Raw genomic sequence first — 23,327 nt, 5'->3', positions numbered from 1 at the left:
ATCTCCCCTCTGGTAGCCATCAGTTTATTCTCTAGAGTTAAGAGTCTTTTTCTTGGTTTGGCTCTCTCTTTTTTCTCCCCTTTGCTCATTTGTTTTGTTTCTCGAACTCCACATATGAATGAACTCATATGGTGTTTGTCTTTCTCTCACTGACTTATTTCACTTAGCATTATACTCTCTAGATCCATCCATGTCATTGCAAATGGCAAGACTTCATTATTTTTGTGGCTGGATAATATTCCATGGTATATGTCAAACTTTATTTAGTAGTATTAACTAGCACTATAATACTTGTTTTTAAGTGGGCACATCAACCTTATTTCTTAGATTTGAAGGAAATGGGAAGATAAGCTTATGTTACAATTATTTAATTTTTGTTCTCTTCTGAAATTCTAAAAAATTTTACCTTTTCCAATTTAAGTGAAAGACGAAACTGAGAGGAACTAAAATAAAAGAGATCTCTTAGAGTATTTAAGTATCTTCAATGAATTTGAATGACATTAAAACTATTTCTGAAGTATCAGTAAGAAATAATAAATATTGGGAACCCTGGGTGGCGCAGAGGTTTGGCTCCTACCTTTGGCCCAGGGCGCAATCCTGGAGACCCGGGATCGAATCCCACGTCGGGCTCCCGGTGCATGGAGCCTGCTTCTCCCTCTGCCTATGTCTCTGCCTCTCTCTCTGTGTGTGACTATCATAAATATATAAAAATTTTAAAAAAAGAAGTAATAAATATTTAACATCTGAGAGTCACAAGACCATTCAAAATATTAATTCCATAACTATTTGGCACACTTACTAATCATTTCTAACACACACACACACACACGAAAATGACTTGGAAATATATATATATATGATATTTAAACTACCATTATTAGAAAGCAACATATTGCTCTGACAAAAAAAAAGTACAGAAAATTAACTATTCCAGTATTTACTTGGAGAAATTTTTGATGAGAGTTTATTTGCATTTATTTAGGAGAGTATTATTGCCTCATAATTTCCTAGCTGAATTATTCTGACTGCATCTAATTCCAACTTGACCCTCTTGAATCAATTTTCCAAATTCTACCATTAGGGTATGACTATGTCCTTCTGCTTAAACATTTCCCCATTCTTTGCAGGATAAAATTCAAGTAGCTGGAGTGCACCAGTCAGAAATTTTCATCATCTGACTTCCGCCCACATCCTTTGTTATTTCCTCCCATAGACCACACCCTTTCCCTTCCTATTTGCTGTTACCCAAATGATCACTCTCACTCACCTTTCTCTATGTGTTATGTGTTTGTTTATGTATCATTTCCTCAACGTAAAATATTCTCTCTTCATTTTAACCAAATTTAATCCTAGTAATTTCAAGATTCAACTCAAGAATCTCTTCCTCCTAAAAGCTTTTATGAACCACTTCTCTCTTCCTCTACTCTGATATCCATTTCCAATTACCAATTCCTTTACTGACATACACACAGAAAGCTTTAAAACACCAAAGCTGGGGATCCCTGGGTGGCCCAGCGGTTTAGCACCTGCCTTCAGCCCAGGGCATAATCCTGGAGTCCCAGGATCAAGTCCCACAATAGGCTTCTTCATGGAGCCTGTTTCTCCCTCTGTCTGTCTGTCTGTCTGTCTCTCTCTCTGTGTGTGTATGTGTCTCTCATGAATTAATAAATAAAATCTTAAAAGAAAAAAACAAAGCCAACACATTGCAACACAGAAAAATTATCTTCTTTTTTTTTTTCAAAGATTTTATTTATTTATTCATGAGAGACACAGAGAGGGAGGCAGAGACCTAGGCAGAGGGAGAAGCAGGCTCCCCCATGGGGAGCCCAATGCAGGACTTGATCCCAGGACCCCGGGATCATGACCTGAACTGAAGGCAGATGCTCAACCATGGAGCCACCCTGACATCCCAGTAAAATTATCTTCTGACCTGAAGTAATCATCACATAATGCCAAATCTATTCTTGTTCTGGTTTTCTCCTCAGGACTACCCAACACACACATACATGTGCATACACACACACACACACACACACAAATGTGACACCAGTACTAGTATCAGAGGTCCATTAGGGACCAAGGATCAGCAGGTGAGCACTCAATACAACTATCCCTCTTTACACCATTTGTTAGCTTCCCATCTGCCTTTCTTTAGCCATAGAGATAAGGTTATTTCACTGTGACTTAGATTACTGTCCCATTCTCCATACTAATGCCCATCTTTTGGGGGTAATATCCTCCCCTGATTAATAAATACAAAATTATCATTTTTTACTATTGGATCTCAAAATCCTTTACGAACACCACCCAATTGTTTTGAGATGGTTAGAAATCACTTTAACTCCTACTCTCCCTATGCGAAGCATTCATATGAATATTTCATGATCATCAAGGCTGCCTAAATTACTTTCTAAACAAAATTATTCATTAACTCGGCTGGTATCACCCAAAGACAGTAAATTCTGCTGCTATAGGTTCTGCTGCTAATTCACATCTACTTTAAGTTCTGGAGCTTCAACTAAGAGTTAAACTAGTCCCACTGAGCAAAACCAGCCACATTTCAACGTTGGAGCTTCAGTTTTTCCAAAACAAATCCTATTTTATAAAACTATCCTCTGATTATTTCAGAATTGGATGGAAGAATTGGGTTCAACATTGAAAGAAAAAGGTCCTTAACCAGTAAAGAAAATAATTTTCCATCCTGAGAAATCATACATAGTTTCAAGGTAAATAATGCATTTTCACAGTCACACAGAATTGGCCCAAGGCCACAAATGCGCTTACATTGGGTGGGAATAGTTGACATGTGGCTCCAGTGATGAAGAAGTAGCCCACCTGTGTCAGTGTGAGCAGTATTAGGCCACACTTGTTCTTCCCAACCATGCACACTGGTGCTGACGTATTTCCCACGCATGGCCCAGATACTCTTGTGGTCTGGAGTCAGACTGGCATCCCTGCTGAAAGTTGTAACAAGTCCAGAAAAGAAGATCTAAGCATTTGGAAGCACTTATTTCGTTCTTATTTCTGGAGCAAAGCACTCTACTACTCTGGGAAAAAAAAAGGAATGGGCTTTGTTTTTAAATAGAGTGTTGAGATGCCAAAGACTATTATGTGAAATGTTAAGAAAAGATTAGGTAAGACCTAGAAGACAGTTGGTTGTAAGTGTGTGCCAATAGAAATGAATTTGGTCATCCTTTGTTACTTTCTATTTCATTTTTCAATCTGACAAAGACTTTTTGGTCAAGGAGGAATCCACCTAAGTGAGAAAAAAATGGGTGTTTTGGTTATGAAGGATCCTACCTAAAGGAGCTAATATTTTTTTCTATTTCTAAATAATTATCTACAGATCACTGTTTCACATAAAAAATCAATAGGAATGTCCATGTTGGTGAGGATTGATTTTTTTTTCTCTTTAGGATTGAGTTCTCTTTGTTGTTTGTTTGTTTTTTAAGGTTTTATGTATTTATTTGAGAGAGAGAGAGAGCACAAGCAAGGGGAGCAGCAAGGAGAAGGAGAAGAAAGCTCCCCACAGAGTAGAGAGCCTGAAGCAGGGCTGGATCCCAAGACCAGAAACCATGATCTGAGCCTAAGGCAGATGCTTAACATACGGAGCCATCCAGGTGGCTCAAGTTGTCTTTGTAACCATTAAAAATGTAAAGGTGAGGGGACAGGGAATAATAATGATTTGAGTAACTACATTTTCCTTCCCCCATGTTAAGCCTTGCCAACCTTCAACCAACAGTTCTCTGCCCACAAAACCCATAAGGATCTTCCTGAATTGAGTTCAAACACAGTGCAAAGATACTTCATGAAATACATAGCAGTGGCTACATGAGATTAAAATAATCTTCCTAAGTTTTAGTCTTGTAAAGATTGCAAGCCAAAAAACAAAAATCCTGATATATAAAGAATTTGAATACTCTCTTGAAATCAAACAAAAGGAAAATAAGTACATTTGCCTTTAAAAAGGATGGTTAAATTACATTTAGAAAGCATGATTTTTACCTATAGAATTCTTAGAGTCCTTTTTATATCCACTTGAGGTATAACTGCTGGTTATTGTGTATATTGAAATATAGACACTGCACATATTTTGTATATACTGGAATTAAGTTTGGAAATGTTTGAAAGAGAGGTTTAAAATAATACATAATCCTAGAATTTTAGAATATCACCATCACTACAATTCTCCACATGATTTTATTTCATTTTGGCTATTCATTTTTCTCTTCTTTCTTGCAGCTATATGTCAGACAAGTGAAGCCAGGGCAATGGTGAACATACTGATAGTGTTCAGTTTAAGAGATAAATAAAGATGGGAAGATGTGGAGTGTCAATGAGGACAGCAATCCTTTTTCAGGTCGTGCTGATTTTCAACCCACAGAACATTGGTTAGAAGTAAAACCTGAGTATACTTGAAAGGAACAAACCACTCTTTCGGAACATTTTTCCTCTAGTTAATTTTCTCCTCACTGATTCTACCTCCACAGAGATAATTAGTACAACTGGCTTTATAAATAAAGAAAATAACAATTTAATAAGAATTTAAAAACAAAACAAAACAGAAAAAAAAAAAAAAAAACGCCATAGAGCTACTAAGAGAGCCAAGACTCAATTTCCTGTGCTTTTTCTACTGTGCCATGTTTTCTCATCATTCCATGTTTTGCTAAAAGAGACAACTGTGGTACTGTCATGAAAGTCAACACAGTTTTGAAGAGAGTTTCCAGTGTTCAAATCTGGAATGTCCTCTTAGAGTAACAATTGAATCCAGAATATTCTCTCAAAGTAACAATTGAAATCCATAATGTTCCCTTAGAGCAACAGATTGAACCCAATAATAAGGTCTCTCAGTGCAATCTTGCTCCAAATACCTCTGAGCTAGCTAGAGGAATCAAAGACAGGGGAGGAGCTTATCTGAGTCCTCCTACTCCATCATAAGGCCAAATCAAAATGAGCACTCAACACTGGGTACTTTTAAAAATTGAAATAATACTGTGAACAAAATAAAAAGTGACACTCTTATTCCTGTTGCCCCCAATTTCTCAACCTTTGCCCCAGTTATCTCTTCCTACAGTAGATGCCATAAAAAGATCCCTTAGGGACCACAATTGGAGAGTGTTGGCGCTGAGGCTCTGGTCTTAGGCGTTAGGTTGAATTTCTAGGTCACACATCCATAGGGAAGAGATGTTCTTCACAGACTACAGCCTTTCTGCTTTGTAACCATGGTGTTTCCTTACACTCCTACCAGTCTGCCCCTCGCTGCTCCATCTCCTTCTTTTTTTTTTTTTTTTAAATTTTTTTTTTTAATTTTTTATTTATTTATGATAGGCACACAGTGAGAGAGAGAGAGGCAGAGACACAGGCAGAGGGAGAAGCAGGCTCCATGCACCGGGAGCCTGACGTGGGATTCGATCCCGGGTCTCCAGGATCGCGCCCTGGGCCAAAGGCAGGCGCCAAACCGCTGCGCCACCCAGGGATCCCTGCTCCATCTCCTTCTGTTCCATCAAAATGCTGAGCTTACTTCTTAGTGGCTCATCTCCTCTTTATATCTGCTTAGAGGGGTGAGGGTCTAATCATTGGGTAATCTACTTTTTCTTGCTTAGAGAGATTTGTTATAATATAGTAGGAATTAAAATATTCTTGCAGTGAGGTCTTGTTGACCAGTGAAACAGTATTGAAATTGTTTCCTTATAACAGAACATTCTAAGCCGAAACATATTCAGGGTAGCTCTAACCACAGCAATATTCTTTACAAATATTTTCCGTCTGAACCTACATAAAAGTAGAAATACATAAGTTACCTGCTGAAAGAACTCATGTGAAATTTGTAATGCTATAAGAAAAAGAAAATAACTGAAGGTTAGTAAATATCTAAGCAGTGAAGAGACTCTCCCTTGGGTGCCTCTGAAAAGGTCTTTTTTTTCTTGCCAAAAACCAATTACATTTCTACAATCCATTTCACCAGTGCAATGCACAGATATTCACAGCAGCTGCAGAGAGTGCTTTGTATTATTGGAGAAGAACTTTACAATGGTTTGTACTGATATCAACATAACTAAGCTGGACCTAAGTTACCCAGAATCTCCTTCACTGTATTTTTCTGGTGTAGAGATGACCAAAAAAGAAGTTCGTGGGAGATTCAGAAAGGAAAATGAAGCTGGAGATGTGAAGCTCTGAAGGTCATTGTGGGCACCAGGCATCCTTGGAGTTCGTGAGCAGTGTTGCTAAGTTGCTGGCTCCTCTTTCTGGGAATGGGCAGCAGCTGGGCCCATGGCTCCCCTACCTGCCATCCTTCCTTCTGTTTCTTTCAGTCTTTCATTGCTTCTTCTGCAAAAGACCTAGGCTGTCAAGGTTGGAGGAAGTGACAGACCGCAGTCTGTCCTCATGCGGAACATCTTCTCATGTTCTAGTTTGTCTCCATTCTCCTGTTTTGGGTCAATCCTTTCTCTCCAACAGCTTACTTGAGCCAACTCCAGACCGTCACCAGACAAGGCGGCCTTACAGAAATTTCTTCCCCAGCTGCCACAATTGCATGGCTACTCCCTATAATAAATCCCGTATTCTATATCACTATGAATGACTTCCTTTATTGATGGCTTCCTTTATTGATGGCTGACAGACACAGAATCATGCTCAAGCAACAAGGACTCTACCCTAATCAAAGAATAGGTAATGAGTCTCTGGCTGAATTTCAGTATCCATGCCCTAGTATAGTACTACCACCTTGAATCTTGGCTAGCCCTGTGACTCTTTTGACTAATTGAATATGGCATAAATGAGGCTTTGTGACTTTAAGTCTAGGTCATAAGAAGCTTGCGAATTCTACCTTCCTCCTGGAAAAGTCACAGTGGGAGATGAGAGGCATCATGTATGAAGATTGACTACCCTGACACTACGATGCTGGGAGAAATCCCAGTGATGTTACTGGTGCCCAAAGAAGGTAGATAACGGAAACTTCACCTATAATGGAGTGATTCCTGGGTAGATCTATTTTTGTTGGGAAATACAAACTGTGCTACTGTATTCACCTGCAAGGATAATGACCTTGTCTCACTATTTCCTCATTTCTTTACTGTTTCTGATATTCTTGCTGCCAGTCTCTCTTCAATCCATTATACACATCATTCTAGATTAAATCATATAAGAATATTATACTTATTATGTCATTATACCTTTAAATAACTCTTTGAAGGGCCCCATTGTACATGGGGATAAAGTTTAAAATCTCTCATCCATCTTCCGTCCCTATTCCCACCTCCATTCTCTGCTGCCTTCTAGAGTAAGCTCCCCCATCCAGCCAAACTAATCTTGATGTCCCTAGCTATGGCACAGTATTACCACCATGGGTTTGCATTACTCTGCCCTCCTAATAGACTGAATCCTCTGTGTACCTGCATAAATTGTACCCATACTTCAACATCCAACTTAAATGCTACCTACTCCTTAAAATTTTCCAGAGTCTCTCTCTTCTCTTACTGTTACACTTACTATAGAAAGCTTACTTATGTTTCTATGTATATTTTGGTTCCCTAATTAGATTACAATTATATTGAGAAAAGATACTGGTATTATTCATCTTCATTTTTCTCCAAAGGAAAGTAGTTGTTGGATTGGTAGTTTTATTTTTCCTCTTTTATGGCCTCAAATAAAATATTTTAAGAAAAAATAAATTGTCCTAAGCCATACTGAAGCAATCATACTGACAGCTTTTAATGAAATTTTTAGTAAAACTATTGCTAGCTCCAGTATTCACACTCAAGAGATGACTATGGGGCAATTTTACCTAATCTTTATAAGCATGAAAATCTCCTTTTAATTAAAGATATTATGAACTCCTCTCATGCTAGTGACTGTACTTTTGAGACAATACATAACAAAAAGCTACTGTGCATTCCATTACTTTCAAATGAATTTCTGTTTTATTAATCACAGCAGCATGCAAAAAAAAAAAAAAACCTAGAAATCATACTACAAATCTCTTCAGTATATGCTATTTATTTATTTAGTCTAGTTAATTACTGAGGTAAATATAGATTCTAAGCCACCTTCAATAACCTCGTGTCTTCAAATTTTCTACTTTAAAAAAAAAAGATTTTATGTATTGATTTGAGGCAGAGAGATACCAAGAGAGAGTATATGAGGGGGGGCGGGTTGGAGGGGTGGGCAGAGGGAGAGGGAGAAGCAGGCTCTCTACTGAGCAGGGAGCCAGATGCAGGGCTCAATCCCAGAACCCCCAAGATCACGACTTGAGCCAAAGGCAGACGCTTAACCATCTGAGCCACCCAGGTGGCCCTAAATTTTCCACTCTTCTACTATGCTTCTGACATCCCCTTAGGGATTTTTTAAGATTTTATTTATTTATTTGTGTGCATGTGGGGAGAGTGAGTGTGTGGGGAGAGGAACAAAGAGAGAGGAACAAGCAGACTCCACACTAAGCACAGAGCCTGACTTGGGGCTCGATCTCATGACCCTGAGATCATGACCTGACCTGAAATCAAGAGGTGGATGCTTAACTGACTGAGCCACCCATGTGCCCTGGGATTATTTTTGAAGAATTATCACTGTTTAAATGTCACTCTAGAAAGGTTCAGCTTGGTTTGGCAACAATCTAGATGCTCAGAAATAGAGGAATGATTATGTGAGTTATGATATGTCCATATAATTAATTTTATGGACACAAAAATATAATATTAAAATTTTGTAATAACATAACATTTCTATAATATTCCATAAAAACTGTATATATAGCATGAACACAGATACATAAAGAAAACCTTTCACAGAGAAAAGCATGACAGAAATTAAAGTGTGACGTTTTGGGATCCCTGGGTGGCTCAGCAGTTTAGTGCCTGCCTTCGGCCCAGGGCATGATCCTGAAGACCCAGGATCGAGTCCCATATCAGGCTCCCTGCATGGAGCCTGCTTCTTCCTCTGCCTGTGTCTCTGCCTTTCTCTCTCTCTCTCTCTCTCTCTGTGTGTGTCTCTCATGAATAAGTAAATAAATCTTAAAAAAAAAAAAATAAAGTGTGACATTTTCTCTGTAGGCCCTTAATGAGAGCATGGGTAATTTTCTAATCCACATTTTTAAATGTTCTATAATTAACACATATTATGGTTTTACTGAAAAAAAGTAATATACTTAACTTCTTAAAGGTCAGAGATATCACCTAAACATTCTCTGCTCTGTGGCTCTACCAAGCAAAATCCTAGAAACCATTCATTCATTCTGCCTAATTCACTATTAAAAAAAAAAAAAAAAAAAAAAGCACTTAGTGTACTGTCTTAGCTACAAAGCAATACTTTAAAAAAGCTATATTACATTCAATATGTCAAGCACCAGGGACTATAGTTCTTATTATTTGTGAGTTTGTGAGCAAGCCTGTGTTCCACCTACCCATGGACTTGACAACTTTAAGGCTTTGATCCTATTTCCTGTTAGCTTTCATGTTTCTAAGCCTAAAGCATCCTAATTTCTTGAATCGATGTTCATATAAAAACCCCTTGATCATTTTACTTATTGTTCTCTGGGACTCTTCCAGCTTGATTTTGCCTGAGAAGTGGTGACCTGGAGAATATGTAGTATTCCAGTTCTTACACAATTGTAGGATGATGCTTTCTGATTTGTCTGATTTGTTCCCAGTTTTCTTGAGGAGGCAGGTCATTGAGCTGGTGCCTTGGGGAGCAAGCTGCAATCATTCCCAGGTTACTTCCCTGGGTTATAACGAACACCTTGAAGCCATCAGTTCTACACTTTTTTTTCTTTGACTAGATCTCTTAACTATATAATATGCATTAAGTTCATCTGTCAGTGTTTTTTACATTCACACAACTAAGAATTTATCCTTAAATGTATTTCATAGGCCTAACATCTTTCAATTAAGATAGTTTGATATTAATTTCAGTTGGAGATTTTATTATTCAGTCAATTTACTTAAATGTTAATAAAACAAACAAACAAAAAACCAAACAACCCACAATCTCTAGAGAATCTTTCCATTATCATCCTCCAGTTAGAAAAGTGCTTATTTATTCTTGCCCTTTGTTTCCTGTCTCTAAGTACTTACCCACAACAAAAACATTTCCCCTAATGTCATGGTAACTACTGAAGAAAATTTCCCTTCTCATTTTGTCCTTTTATCTAATAGTTTATTTTTACAGTGTGTCCTGAAGTAATTTGCCCATGTATGGCAGATTCTAACAACTTGTTAGGCATCTTACTAGAAGTCCTTCTTTATATTTTCCTACTGAAACCATTTAAATCCAAGGGATTCCAACTGAGAGATTTTCATTGGCACCTTATCGTTGATTATTAGAAAGCTTTTTCACCCATAACACAGTGTCTTCTGAATCTCAGTGATTCTGGAATGAATTAGAGTGTATTGGAATGAAATTCCTTCTCAGCCTTCTTCTTACAGCTGGCTTTTTCTTTTTTTCTTTTTCTTTTTCTTTTCTTTTTTTTTTTTTTTTTGTTTGTTTGGCTTCTTTTTTTTTTTTTTTTTCCTCCTCAATGATGAAGTGTGAAGATTGTCCAGGGCTTGGAAAAGACATAGATGTAAGTATAGGTTCAGTTAAAAATACAAGAAAAGAAAAATAGTTAGACAATATTTTCTATGTCAGTATTCATTTAAATTCCATCAAGTCTATGATCAAAATAATCTTAATTAATCATGTGGTAAGAAAGGGCAGTCCTATTCTACATCTTACTCTTTACAACTCGAGAATAAGACATCTATATTTTAAAAAGTAAATTTGATCTTATGCCAAAAATTAACCTCAGATGGATCATATGCCCTAATGTACAACGTAAAAGTATCAAATTTCCAAGCTAAACATAAGAGAAAAGTGTTTGTGAACTTGAATTAATTAAAGATTTCTTGGGATACAAAAAGGAGGCAAAGACAAAAGAAAGCACTGATTTTGGAATTCATTAAGATTTAAAACTTCTGTGCTTCAAAACATATTTTCAAGAAGGACAAAGACTCAAGCTGGGACGGAGTATTTGCAAAATGTATATTTGATAAAGGACTTATGCCTAGACTGTGTAGAACTATTACAGCTCAATGATAAGAAAACAATGCAACTTCTTAAAATAAGCAAAATAATTTAAGAGACATTTCACCAAAGATGGCAAAGGTTCAACATCAATATTTCAGAGGCAAGTGAAATTATAGCCACAACTGGATATCAGCATCTCTAGGATAGCAGATACTTCAAAAGATTTGACTGTTCCAAACATTGGCTTGGATGTGGAATAAGTAGAATTCTCATACACTATTGACAGAAATGCAAAATGTTAGAACCACTTTGGAAAACTGTTGGGCAGTTTCTTATAGCGTTAAATATACTTAATTTACCTGACCCAGAATTTTATTCCTAGTTATTTACCCAAAAGAAATAAAAACATGTCCACACATAGACCTGTGCATATATATTGACTTTATTAGTCTGCTCAGGCCACCATAACAAAATACCAGAGATTGGTTGGCTTAAACATAAATGTATTTCTCACAGCTCTTGAGGCTAATAACTCTAAGATCAAGGTGCTGGCAAAGTGGATTTCATTCTGAATCCTCTTCTCTTGGCTTAGAGGTGATCTCCCTCTTGCTGTGTGCTCCTGTAACCTCTTTTTTGTGCAGGCTCAGGGAAAGAGAGAGAGATGGAGCTCTGGTACCTTCTCCTCTACTAAGAATACCACTGGTATGATCTCATTTAATTCATCACCTTCTCACAGGCCCTATCTCTAAACATGGTAACATTGGAGGTTAGATTTTCAACATTCAACATATGTATGTGTGTGTATATATATATATATATATATACACACACATATATATATACACGTATACTTTATTTAAATAGTCAAAAACTGGAAACAACTCAAATATCATTAACTCATGAAGGAAGAAACAATTGTGATATAGCTGTATGATGGAATATTATTTGACAATAAAAAGAATTAAATTACTGATACATGCAAAAACATGGAGGAATCTCAAGAAATAAGCCAGATCCAAAAGCCTACGTACTATGTGATTTTATTTGTATGACATTCTGGAAAAGGTAAAACTATATTAAATAAGTTATTGTTAGAGACTGGGTGTGGAAAAAAAGATTGACTATTATTTTATTTATTATTATTATTTTATTTATTATTTATTATTGACTATTATTATTATTTATTATTATTTATTATTATTATTTTATTTATTATTATTATTATTATTATTATTTATTTTGTTTTATTTTATTTTATTTTGTTTTGTTTTTTAGAGAGAGAGGGAGAGAGCATGCAAGGGAGGGGTGGGGCAGAGGGAGATAGAAAATCTTTAGCAGTCTCCATGCCCAGTTTCGAACCCAACATGGGGCTTGATCACACAACCCTGAGATCATGACATGAGCTGAAATCAAGAGTTGGACACTTAACCGAGTAAGCTACCCAGGTACCCCAAAAAGGACTGACCTTAAAAGAGCACAAGGGAACTTTTGGGGGTGATAAAGAATTGTGTTTTATTAATTATATATATAATTACATACATTTTTCTTTTTTATGATTTTTGTTTATTTATTTATTCATGAGAGACAGAGCGAGAGGCAGAGACATAGGCAGAGGGAGAAGCAGGCTCCCTGCAGGGAGTCTGATGCGGGACTCAATCCCAGGACCCCAGGATCATAACCTGAGCCAAAGGCAGAGGCTCAACCACTGAGCCACCCAGGTGCCCTTATATACATTTTTTTAAAACCCATCAAACTAAGGGCACCTGGGTAGCTCAGTCAGTTAAGTGTCCAACCCTTGGTTTCAACTCTGGTCAGGACTTCAGAATTGTGAGATTGAACCCTGTATTAGGCTCTAAGCTCAGCATGGAATCTGCTTGAGATTCTCTCCCTCTCCTTCTGCCCCTCCCCTGCTCACTCTCTCTCTCTTTCTCTAAAATACATAAATAAAATCTTTTTTTTAATCAAGCTATATACATAAAAATATAAATTTTACTGTACATAAATCATACTTCAACAAACTTGGTCTAAATTTATTTTTTAAAAGAACTTGAAAAATTGAGAACTATAGGAAGCCTAGATAGAATCCTCATAACTTTAACCACTCCAGAAAGGTAGGTTTGATGATATTGTTCCTTAGCGCATCACTGGCTTATTCAACATGCATATGCCAATTAACATGTAGTTGTTGGTCATGTATAAATGAATGACACAGGCACTGATCTCAAGAGGCTCAGTAGCTGATAGAATAGAATTGCTACATCATTATCATTTCTATCAAATTGTAGTAGGCTATTATAATTTCTACCAAATTATAGAGCTATGAGAACAAAAGCAAAATGCTTATCCAATGTTTCCCCTTCCAAAGTTTCCCTCCTCATATTTTGAATAAGGTAAAATAGCTAGTTTTTAATATTCAGGGTTGCTACAGACCATATAGTATCCCCTCAGATTCATGTATTAAAACCTTAACCCACAATGTGATGCTATGTGGAAATGGGGCTTTGGGAAGTAATTAGGGTTAGATGAGGTCATGAGAGTGGGGCCCTTATGATGGTATTTGTGCACTTATAGAAGAAGAACCAGAAAAGTTACTTTCTCTCTTTCCATTATATAAGAGAGCCCTCACTGAGGAATCACATTGGTTGTTTTCCAGCTTCTGGTACTGTAAGAAATAAGTTCATATTGTTTAAGCCACTCAATCTATGGTATTTTATTATGGCAGCCCAAGCCGACTAATGCAGGTCTTCTGCTGTTAGGATTTCAGTTAAGTATAAGGACACTTGGAGGTGCATTACAATGATCAAATGCCTTGACTCAAGGCCAGACCTTCTGTAATTGACGGTAAACTATGCTAACAAATGGATTGGGGTCAGAACACTTTCTCCTTAAAATAGCAGGCTAGAATAGTATATATTAGAAGTCATCAACTCCTGAACATATTTGATGAAAAGGTGTCCAGCAGAGGGTACAGAAATGGGGGAGGGCAGTAGGAGATAAGCAGTAATGTTATTATGTTTACTATATAGGCATTTTGTACTTAGGCAATTTTGTACTTAGGAAAAGACATAAGCTTTGAAGAGAAACAGACCTGGATACAAATCCTGACCCTTTCTCTTATAAACTTTGTGGTTTTGAGCAAGTTAAACTCTGAACCTCAATCTCCTCACCTATATAATGAAGATAACAAGCAATCCCCTATCTCAGGAGCTGGGAACATTAAATGAGAAAATACATGTAAGAAATACTTCATGAAAAGTAGATTAGTTGGTTCTCCCGTTTTTATAGCCAAAGCTGATCTAGAACAATAGCTCAATGAGGTACAATAAAAAAATCAAATGAGCTTTGTCAAGTAAATATAAACTGGAAACCATGTCCCAGCATTACCCCTCCAGGGAAATATTTAAATAAGTGAATTCTTGAAGCTCAAAATCAAGGCACAGTTCCTGCCATATGACATGAAAATAACAAATATCTGTAGTAGGAATAGCTGTAGGAAAGTGGTTTGGCTCAAAAGGACTAATGCCTAGTGACAGAATGACAAGCATCCATATCAGAAAAATGGAAGTCTTTTAGATTGTGTGGGAATACAAAACCTTATTAAAGTACCTCAAATACCATCACCTGTCCCCGACATTTACCCTACATTTACTTATAGATTGATGCTGATTATAACATTTTAAAAGAGGAGAAAGTAGGGAAACCTAGAGCCTGCCGAGATATCCCAAAAAGCAGGAATTTGTTAGTTCCTAAAACAGTTGATTTACATCCAGTGATAAGAATTAATCCAAATAATATTCTTGAATATAATCATCAATGAAGCTAAAATTATTTCTATTAAGGCCTGCACATAATACACAGTTCACAAGGGATCCAGTATCATTTAACCCCAACCAATGGCACAAAGGGACTTCAAATGCTCTTCTAACTTGTATGGACTTCAGGGCCAATTCCTTTGGTCTTGCTGTCTCCGTGAATGGTAAGCACTGACCTCTAGTGGCAAGTGTAGTTAATCACAGCCCTGTCCTTCAGTGACCCCAGGGAGAGCACCAGGCCAGAGGAGGGCTTATCATAAAGAAAACAGTTCTCCATGCTCTCAAGGAGAACCTGAGAGCCCAAAGAGATCACATTTACATCTTTTCTGTTTGTTTTGTTTTGTTTTGTTTTGTTTTGTTTTGCTTTGTTTTGTTTTTTAAATCTTGAGCATTTCTCCCAGCTCCCAGTGGAAATCTAAGATGGGTAGTTTGTTGAGTTTGATAGTTTTTCTACAACTCTAAGAAGCAGAAGACAATGACCCTGATCTCTCTAAGATTTAGAATCTGCATATATGACCTCAGGAACTCACCACACATGTAAACAAAGCAATAGAGATTCAATGATCTGACATATGCATCTGTATTCTATTTACTCTGTTCCATGGGGAACTTGTAAAGACATTGGTCAGTCAGTTAAAAACAGGTCTGTGAACTCCTCTATGCAGAAAAACCATTAGACATTATGTGAAGTCACAAAAGAAACCAAAGATCATCTCTATTCAAGTACACTGGAAATTAATTGGGATGAGAGGACTCATAAATTTATTTATTTTTTACCTCTAGTAGAGGAATCAAACATATAACGGTTTTAAATGAAAAATATCAGGAAGGAGAAAATAAGCAGAACAATGAGATGAAGAAAAAGATGCATCAGGTAACTATACATTTTAGGATTTATATTTTTTAAGGGGTAGATAATAAAAGTGATCTTAAAAATAAATTATCTATTCTAATCCTATCAATTTAAAAGAGGGAAATAATTGTTTCAGAAATGTGATTTAACTTTCATACAGTCCCACATCAGTAAATGGAAAATCACTATTCAAAATTCCACTCTGAAGTTATTCCATCACATGATCTGTCCTACCTTAGAAGAACTGAGCTTCTGTTCAATTCGGACTTCAAAATAAATCTTAAATGTAAAGTTACCTATTTTAAAGGAAATCATTTCTTCTATAGCAATACTTGAATATAAGCTCATTGAGTGTAATGCAATGGACACATTACCTAATGCAAATGTTCAAAGGATGGAGGTGATACTGGGTAATTTGTGCTTGTTTTTATTTAATCTTCTATGTAATGCTCAAATTCATGTATCAAAATTTTCTTATACATTGCAAATCATTCCAAATATATCTCATTTAAGATACAATATGCTTTCCTGCCTTTCTCTCATGAATATAAGTATCAGTTAAATTCTAATTATTTCTAATGACACTTCCTCTGTCTCTCACTTTCCCTCACTAATGCCATTTGCTGCTCTGCTTCCACCCAAGGCAGTTTCAAAGCCAGGTGGACTATTGATTCTATGTTCCTAAAATATTTAAAAGAAAGAGGAAAGAAATCTGTGGAAAGTCTCTTTTCTTCAAGATTTTCATCTAGGGGTTTCAGAGTGTTTGGATGAGTTTCAAATAAACATCCCTTTGCTTAGTATAGTTGATGCATATTTTTTAGCCTCTAGAGGGGAACACTGATCTGCTAAAATTGCCATTTTTCAGCTAAATTATAATTTGCTAGTCCCTTAAGGCCATCTGACAGGTTTTGTGGCTATTCTGACAGACTTCAGTATAAATAAAGAATATTTTAAACAAAATTGTAAAAGGTTTATTTTGAGAAAGTAAAATGGCAGATAAGGGCATGACTCACCTAATATTCTTATCCTGCTTAAATAGGAACAAAATGCATTATGCTATGTAATAAACTCTGTTTATTACAACCTAAATTTAGGGACTGGGCTGTTATGACCAATTGACTGTTATGAGTAATCATAAAGTACCACATACACATAAACTGTTACTTTGTAAGAGTTAGAAAATTACAAATACAGTCCTATATAAATAATGTATATTATAAATACATAATACAAAACTACTGAACATAAGTTATTCACTTTTAATGATTGATTATGATTTTGCAGTGTCCCAGTATTATTCTGTGAATATCAATATTATTGGACAGCTCAAAGTTTGGCTAAAATAAAGCTTCATTAATAGAATACTGAACAAATAACTATCAGACTTGTATATTTAGATCATCAGCTCCCACTGGGACTTTTAATTAGAAGTCAAAACTTTCACTTGTTAGACTATTACTCAAAGTAACACAGGATGAAATAAATAGAATGTCAAACTTGACTTTGCAAGAGAGCTTGAAATTACCCCAGAAAACTTTGTGAATGGAATTTTATATTATTGACTAAGAATCGCTATTTTTAAGATTATTATTATTTTTTATTTGAGAAAGAAAATAAGTGGGGTGAGGGACAAGGGGAGAGGAAGGAGAGAATCTCAAGCACACTCCTTACTGAGTATGGAGTTCGAATGGAGTTCGAATGATCTCACAACCCTGAGATCATTACCTGCATAAACCAAAAGTTGAAGGTTTAACTGACTGAGCCACCCAAGCATCCTTGGAATTTACTATTTTGACAACCATTTTACTCTAATATCTATCTAATATGTATGAGGATCATCATTTCAACATTAGATAAAATGCAAAAATAAATAAATAAACAAGGCTGAATGTTTAGTATGGGGGAATGGTCAAATACATTGATGTATGGCCTATGTGGACTATTCTAGCACCATTAAAAATTATGTTTCAGGAAGTTTAATAACATGAGAAAAAATTAATTATAAAATGCTAATTTTAAAAAGTCCTAGAAAGAAATATACCAAAATATTAACCATCATTTTCATTTGGTAATAGATTACCTATGATTTAAACTTTCGTCTTTGAAAAAGAATAAAATAACTTTCATCTTCAGAAGGCTGTTTCTTCAAGACATATGGGACAGAAAGAGAATAAATGCTATTACTTTTATCTATGACTAAATCACTACACTCCTCATTTCTTCACTGAAATTGCATGGATGTTTCATTTTCTTTCTTTTTTTCCTCTCTCAGTATGCATTCCATGCCAGACTGTGAGGGCACACAATAAGAAGCATAATTCTTTATAGCTTTTACATTCCTCTCATTTTTTATTTGACCCTAATAATTTCAAGAGGAGATAAAATATAGGCACTTAAAGACTTCTTGGATTTTTTGTTATTAATATAAACATTTCAGTATTTTAATGTCCACAAATGTTATTAAAATAAATGTTATTAGAGTATCTAATACTAGGAGAGTTCTAAGTATAAATCCTAATTACTCCACTTAGGCAAGTTAGATCTCAACTTAGACCTCAGAGTTGAGGCCCCCCACCCATCCCGCTCAGCCCCTCCTCTCATTTTCACCACCCTCTACCCAGCCAATCTATCAGGTTACCTTGTATCATTTTCATAAACTTAACAGTATCTGGAATTATTTGCTTAGGCATTTGTTACTTGTTTAATGGTAATATCTTCTGTTACCACCACTCCCAGAAATGCAATTCTATAGATGAAAAGATCTTATTCCTCTCCCCTAACCCCCACTGCTTTTGCCCCAACACCTAGAGTAGTGTCTAGCCTAGAGTAGGCATTAATAAATACATGTCAAATAAATAAATGAATGAGCAAAACTCTGAGTTTTTCCTTTCCAGTAAAATGGAGATAATCATATCTACCCTATAGGCTTATCATAAGGATTAAATTAGATAACATATGAGAAAAACTCATATCTTAAACCTTGTCACTTTTTTCTATCCTCCATTTACTTGCTATAGCATGTGGGAGTCTTGCACAATTTTTGCCATCTCATATACCAAGAGCTTCCCAGGACGTTTTTCAAAAAGTAACCTCACATTATACATGCTATTTTACCTATTAAATAATCCAAATTAAAAGCACTAGAGGCTATATTCACAAGCAATAATCAGTATTGGCTCTGTGTGACCTTTGAAGAGAAGCAAAACCCAGATAAGCTCATGGTTAACACCGTATCTGATAATACTTTTACCTGCCAAGAGAAATAAATCACAAAGTGTCAAATAAGCAAAACCCATTTCTTGAGGACTTACCTGTCCTCAAGGCCATCCTGGGTGACATACTAAGAAATGGAGCAACTGTGCAGCCTGGCAAATGTACAGGATATTTCCTCTGTTGCCTCAAAAGGATACTTGGTCCCCAAAAAAAATAAAGAATATATTTTGACTTCGATGATTTGTGGATCCCAAGAAGATTTATAATTTTATAATTCAAAATGTTGTCACATTTTAGAGCCCCAGAGAGGCTAAAGGAATTACCCAAAGACACACAGCTACTTAGTAGCTAAGTCATTGTACCATTTAATTCAACTAAACTCAACTGCCATGAATTGAGTGCTTGAAGGCCTTTGGCTTTGTACTAACTTGTGGTTTGAGAGTAAGCTAGGAACACATGCACAGTGTTCAACATCTTTGGAACATAGTTCACTGAGCAGTTGCTTGGTTAATTGGTTGGTTGAATGAAGTTTCCAGCTGCCTCTGACTTATCTTGAGAATAGATATAATGACAATGGTACATTTTTTACCTGGCATCTCCTGGAGCCTTACTCTATCAACTAACTTCAATATAGCACCCACATTTTTTTTCTCACATTTTTTAAATCATAAATGTTTTGCACAAAATATCATAAGCTTTTCTTGATTTCTTGGCTTCACAAAGAAGAGATACCTATCTCACTGAAATACCTTTATTGCAAAACCATGCTGTACTGGTAGAAATCTCTGCTTTCGCCTGAGTTTTAAGCTGGCTATATATAATTTGACTTGACTTTCTGCCTTTCAGCTGAATTATACTTGAACTCTTTCTCTGTTAGACTATTTTAATTCCAAATGAATCTTTAAAAAAAAAAAAGAACCCTGACATTTGTGGTGTATATGACTACATAGTTACAGACAAAATAGAAAGGCATAGAAAAGCTTTGTTATACATCTGGAGAAAACAAATTATTTTCAGTACAAGAAAAGACATTCTACATTATATATTAACTTCCTGTTTTGACAATTAAACACCATGTGCTGCCATCTAAAACAGAAGTGAAAAATTCAGGATTATTTATAATTATACAATTATAGGATTTCTGGTTATATGGGTATAATATTATAGGTGATAGCTTTTTTGTGGGGAACTTAGGATTATATGGAATGCAAACATCCAGAAATCCCAAAACAATGTTGCTTATAGTGTTAGACAAGGAAATTTAATGACTAGAACAAAAAAGTCAAACTTAAGTATTATTTTAGTGTTAGCATTTCCCCTGAATTCTTATTGTTCATATTAGGTAAACAAACTATAAATATATAACAAATACCCATCCTTTGTTAGTTGTAATACTTAATTGAGTCAGGATAACCCATTCTCTAACCATTTGGATACATAAGCAATTACTGACATGTGAGACCAATAGATTCAGTCAAGTGTTCATTCTTTCATTTCTGATAAAGAGAAAAGCTTTAAAGTTAATTCAGATTTTCAATTTTGAACCCCTACTACTGGTTCATATTGCTTTGGTAACAAAGCAATGGGTCACTGAAACCATCCTTAGAACACCATGGTGTGGGGAAACACTGAGCTATTTAGCATTTGTTGGAAATGTAGAGTCATTTTTCTGATCAGTTAATATGTCCTAAGAAAAAAAATCTTAGAATTTGAATTTGGAACAACTTGAAATGAAATTCACAGTGGTAGAGCCTTCACAAAAGCTTCATCGGTACATTAAAATTTTAGTGTGCATTCTGACCTGCATTGTGAAATCATTTCCAATTCCATAACGTAATAAAGATAGCATTTTATTAGTAGGTCCTACTCCTGGCCTCAGCAATACAGGATATGGAGGAAGTGATGTACTACTTTCAGGAAAGACCCTCAGATCACTCCACTTGGAACTGATTTCAAAGTTTCTTCTGCTGTGGTGTCACTCCATAGTTTTCTTGTGTTGGAAGATAATCTACCATCAGCCAATTAGAAAATGGGATCCTGGGATGCCTGGGTGGCTCAGTGGTTGAGCATCTATCTTTGGCTCAGGGCATGATCCCAGGGTCCCCAGATGGAGTCCCACATATGGCTCCCTGTGGGGAGCCTGCTTCTCCCTCTGCCTGTGTCTCTGCCTCTCTCTGTGTGTCTCTCCTGAATGAATAAATAAAATCTTTAAAAAAGAAAAGAAAATGGGATCTTAAACTGCATTTAACACTCATACCTATTTGGAATCTTGTGCTAAATTTAGTATTATTTTGCCTTGTATATGCATTTATTTACTTCCTCTTAGGAGTTTTATCACATTTCTTTGTAGACAGAGACTATATCTTATTTACTCATGTATCCCATTACATGAGTAAAAAAACAAACTCAAAACATCAGTTTGTATATAGAAGGTACATAATGAATACACAATATAGGAGGTGTTCAACCTATTTTTATCTTATTTAATAATTTACTGTTCACACTCTGTAAATTAAAAAATATTAAATAAAGGTAAAATAGATTATTGCCAGGAAATATTTTTCTGTATGACATTAGTCTATAATTTAGGGACTTAAAAGAACCATTTATTTAGCTCATGGCTCTGCTGCCTACAATTTATGCTGGACTCCACTGAGTGGTCTTGGTTTGTACATGCATCTGCAGCCAACTGGCAGGCCACTGAGGATTGGCAGATTCAGGGAGATCTCAGCTGGGATGATTAAATTCTATGAAAAGTATCCTTTAATTCTGTGAAAAGTTTTATCATCAATTTTGGTGGCTTGTATGTTCAAGGATTGTTCCTATCACTGTGCCAAGAAGAAGCAAAGGCTTAGCATGGTCATATGCTCCGCCAGCAGCCTTGTCCTCCACTCCAACCTGGATATTTCAGTGCAACACTGGACAGGTGTTGAAACCACAGCTAGGTTCTAAAAGAAAAACAAAGAGCAACTATCTGCATTGTCTGCACCAAGATTCACAGACACCATGTTTACATATTTCTTGAATATTCCACACTGCTTCCTGCCACAGGCCTTAGTTGCTTGGAAAGGTCTCCTGTCCACACAGGAGACTTCTATTTTGCTTTCAAAGGTTGTAGTTCCCACAATCCTTTCCCGGCGCTAAACTATAAAAATATTTATGCAATGGACTATTACCTAGCCATAAAAAAGAATGAAACCTTGCCATTTACAATGACATGAATGGGGCTAGAGAGCTTTCTGCTAAGTGAAATGTCATAGAAAGACACATACCATATGATTTCACTCAATAGTGGAATTTAAGAAGCGAAACAAATGAGCAAAGGGAAAAAAAGGAGAGAGGCAAACCAAGAAACAGAATCGTAACTACAGAGAACAAACTGATGGTCACCAGAGGAGAGGTGAGTACAGGGATGGATGATGGGGGTTAAGAGTACACTTGCTGTGATGAGCACCGGGTGTTTTATGGAAGTGTTGAATCCCTACAGTGTACAACTGAAACTAATATGACACTGTATGTTAATTAACTGGAATTTAAATTAAAAAAAGAAAGAAATTTGTGCTGTTGTATACTGTCCCTTCAGAGCACTGATCTCTGTTTGTACAACTGTGTGATGATTTGATTGAGACCTGTCTTTCACAGACTAAAAGCTTCTAAAGAGCAGAGCTACTCTGGCATTGCCTCCCATTGCATTCCTGTTGCCTCACGAGCGCTCACCTCATGGTGGTGCTCACCATGTCTCAATTGAATAAATGTTAAGGTAAGAGTAATTAAATGTGGGTTTTTAAGAAAGAGGAAAGTTCTTTTAATATTTCTAAATTATGCACGTTAAACATTTTGAGGCTGGGAAATCAGGTACTCTCGTTTCCAGAGGGCAGAGATGATGTAAAAAGAGTCTTCCATGTTTTGCCCCAATCTGCTTCCAGAATGGGGCCAACAGATCACCCAGAAAGGAGACAATGTAGTTCTTTCTCAATGATCACCTAGACTTAGCCTCCAGCTTCTCCCTGAATCAGAGCCAGCTGTGGTGGTGGCTTTTGAGATGCACAGGACTTTCCTATGAGGTCATTACTGATGGAAACTATCAACACCTCTGCCCCTTAGGGAGGGTAAGAAGTCAGCCCCACTCAAATAAGCAATCCTCAGGCTCCTGCCTCAGAAACACTCCCTGGCTCCTACCACAGATGTTTTTGTCTGAGGGACAGGATAAAGGATGACACTGAGGGGTGAAAATCAGAACAGACCCGAGGCAGCTGCATTGAGAAAGGAATCATCGAAGAGTTTCCATGTGTCTTAATACCACACATTTTATCTTCCCCTCCACTTAATTTAGTGAAACAATGAGACGCTGTTCCAAGTAGGTCCTAGTCTCTACCAAGCAGGTATCAGAGACTGGTCACTCATCCCATCTCCCACAGAATGGAAACTACTAGATCATAAAATATTTTTTAGCC

The 23,327-nt window shown here is 36.4% G+C and overlaps 2 long non-coding RNA genes across 6 annotated transcripts in view; one reads left to right on the top strand and one right to left on the bottom strand.

Annotated features, from left to right (window-relative positions):
• Nucleotides 1-631: 631 nt before the first annotated feature.
• On the bottom strand, nt 632-6,762 carry LOC111093659. 4 transcript variants are annotated; one of them, XR_005382717.1, is made up of 4 exons: nt 6,076-6,762; nt 5,802-5,833; nt 2,785-2,957; nt 632-691 (listed from the first exon to the last, which is right to left on the bottom strand). It is a non-coding gene; the product is annotated as an uncharacterized LOC111093659 (long non-coding RNA). The 4 variants fall into 4 exon arrangements; XR_005382719.1 differs by having other exon boundaries at nt 6,284-6,762; XR_005382718.1 differs by lacking the exon at nt 5,802-5,833 and having other exon boundaries at nt 6,076-6,761.
• Nucleotides 6,763-6,827: 65 nt separating this feature from the next.
• The window catches only part of LOC111093660, a 47,049-nt gene continuing 30,549 nt past the window's right edge, over nt 6,828-23,327 (top strand). Inside the window, exons 1-2 of one of the 2 annotated variants that reach the window (XR_005382721.1) lie at nt 6,828-6,940; nt 10,517-10,552. This is a non-coding gene — a long non-coding RNA (uncharacterized LOC111093660). The remainder of the gene's footprint in view (nt 6,941-10,516; nt 10,553-23,327) is intronic. The other variant, XR_005382722.1, reaches the window with a different exon arrangement.

The sequence above is a fragment of the Canis lupus genome, chromosome 32 (genome assembly GCF_011100685.1).
Source record: "Canis lupus familiaris isolate Mischka breed German Shepherd chromosome 32, alternate assembly UU_Cfam_GSD_1.0, whole genome shotgun sequence".
NCBI lineage: Eukaryota > Metazoa > Chordata > Mammalia > Carnivora > Canidae > Canis > Canis lupus.
Note: the sequence above shows the minus strand (reverse complement) of the source record. Positions and strands in the feature narration are given on the sequence as shown.